The 2,719-nt window shown below is 37.0% G+C and overlaps 1 pseudogene; it reads left to right on the top strand.

Annotated features, from left to right (window-relative positions):
• The first annotated feature begins 1,352 nt into the window (after window positions 1–1,352).
• LOC134379168 (cyclin-dependent kinase 2-associated protein 2-like) lies at window positions 1,353–1,657 on the top strand (annotated as a pseudogene).
• The last annotated feature ends 1,062 nt before the right edge of the window (window positions 1,658–2,719 follow it).

Raw genomic sequence — 2,719 nt, 5'->3', positions numbered from 1 at the left:
ATAATGATAAAAGAATATATCCAACAAGAAGACATAACAATCATAAATATATATACACCCAACAATGGAGCACCCAGATAAATAAAGCAAACACTATTATACCAAAAGAAAGAGATAGGACTCCAAAACCATAATAATGAGAGACCTGAACAACCCCTCTCATCATTGGACAGATCAGCCAGGCAAGAAATCAACAGTGAAACATAGGATTTAAACTATACTTTAGACTATTTGGACCTGGCAGATATTTACACATTTCATCCAACAAGTACTGAATATACATTCTTCTCATCAGCACACGGCACATTCTCCAAGATAGACCACATGCTAGTTCACAAAGCAAATCTCAACAACTTTAAAAAGATCAAAATCATCCCAACTATCTTTTCAGACCACAATGGATTAAAACTAGAAATTAATAGCAAGCGAAACTCAGGACTTTATACACATACTTGGAAGTTAAACAACAGGCTCCTGAATGACCTATTGGTCCAAGAAGAAATTAAACAAAAATAAAAAACTTCTAGAAACCAAGGAAAATAAAGACATATCACATCCAAACCTGTGAGATACTGCAAAAGCACTGCTAACAGGAATTTATAGCAATAAGTGCTTACATCAAAGAAATAGAAAGATTACAAGTAAACAGCCCAATGCTACAGCTCAAAGAACTAGAAAAACAAGAACAATCCAATCCCACAGTTAGTAGATGGAAAGAAATAATTAAGTTCAGAGCAGAACTAAATGATACAGAGATCCAAATGACACAAAAGATCAATGAAAAAAAAGTTGTTTTTTCGAGAAGACAAACGAAATGGACAAACCATTACCTAAGTTTATACAGAAATTGTAACATATTTTAAAAGATAAACAAAAATAAATAGTATCTAGTACCTGATTTTGAGATAAATATACACTAGTTAAGTCAGTGTGATATTGCCATAAATACAGACATAGATTAATGAAATTGAAATGAAAGAGACTAAATAGACCCTCACATATAAGATCTATTGAGCTTTGACAAAACTGCCAAGGTCATTCATGGAAAAAGGATAATATTTTTCAGTAAATGGTAATGATTCTATGTGGAATGTCCATGTGGAAACTGAATATCCACGTGGAAAAGAAAAAACTTAACCATCTCTTTGCAGAATATGTAGAAATTAATTAACAATTAAGTATAAATTGAAACATAAAAGCTAACATCTTAAAAAGGGCAGCACCCCAGGCTCCAGCACCCTGGACCAGGCACCCAGGTCCCTACAGCCTGAAGCGTACCATCACCATTGGGCTCTGTGGCAGGAGCTGCTGTCCCTTTTAGACCACTGTTTAATGACTTTGGACTGCTGTCCATGGGCTCTGGGCAGGTGATGAAGCCACCTAGTGCCTAGAGCTCCCAGAGCAACTACACGGTCCTGCCGCCAATCATAGAGAAGATGGACAAAGAGATCCGGCCCACCTCTGCTTGCAGCAAGAGCGCCATGGAGCACCTGAAGCGACAGGTATCATCCATGCCTTAGTCCTTGTCAGAGAATGCCTGTCAGAGACAGAGTGGAATGCCGGCATGGCACAGGAAGCACCTCAGCCTCAGTATGTGGACCTTTCCAGGCCACTGCAGAGCCTCCTTCATCCTGGCCTTCTCCTGGAGTTGCACTAACCATCCTGGGCTTCCTGTCCTGTGTCCCTTGGTGGGTGCCCTCCAGGAATCAAGGGGCAGATCTCACTCCAGTTAGCAACACTAACTGTACCCCCCAAGAGTTAGCAAAAATGTCACTGTGAGTCCCACCCATGACCTACCAAAAGTGTTGATCCAGCTGAAAACTTCTCCTTCCTGTGGGCCCCACCATTCAGCACTTCCGGCCACTCTGTCCCAAACCTCCTTTTCCCCCTGACAGGGCTTAGAAGGCCTGTCACTTCCCTGCCTGGTCTCCTGGGCCATAGCAACTCTTTCCTTGGTGTGTTTTTTGCTAAGTATGCCCTTTTTATATATAAAAAAAGATGATTTGGAGTTGTTCTCTATCTCAAAAAAAAAGAAAAACAACCCAAACAAAAGAAGAAAACAGAAGAAAATTTTAGTAAAATCATAAAAAGCAAGAACCATAAAAATGAAACGTTCTTTATAAAAATTAAATATTTACTAGTCAAGAGATACCACCCATTAAAAGAATCAAAAGGTAAGCCACAAATTGTGAGAAAATATTTATAATACATACTCTTATATCTGTGTTTATATTCAAGGATTTGTATAGTCTGAGAACTAGCCTACCTTTTTTTTCCTGTGGAAAATGAAACAGCAATTATACATAGGAGAATTAAAAGACATGCTATTTTAAAATGTTTTATTAACACCATCAAAGCATTATAAAAGTTTTATTTATACTAACAGGGAGTATATTCAATTGTTCTAAAACTGTCTAATCTACATATTATGGGTAGTTTTCAGGATTGCTTTATGCAGTCTTCTCCTTTTTTCCAACTGAGCAACTCTGATTTTTTTTTCTTTGAATCTCAGGCTCATTTGTTGTAAATAGAAATCCTCAAAATTATACTGCACCCTCTTCTATATGAATAAAAAACAATCTAGCAGCCTGTATGAGGAACAGTTTTTTTCTAACCACCACACATTCTACACAATTATTAAAAATCAATGTTGTACTCCACATTTATATATAATAATAAATAAATAAGTAAATAAATGAATAAATGAAATAAATCCACA

Source organism: Cynocephalus volans, chromosome 5, assembly GCF_027409185.1.
Source record: "Cynocephalus volans isolate mCynVol1 chromosome 5, mCynVol1.pri, whole genome shotgun sequence".
Lineage (NCBI taxonomy): Eukaryota > Metazoa > Chordata > Mammalia > Dermoptera > Cynocephalidae > Cynocephalus > Cynocephalus volans.
This window is presented reverse-complemented; position numbering and strand designations above follow the sequence as displayed.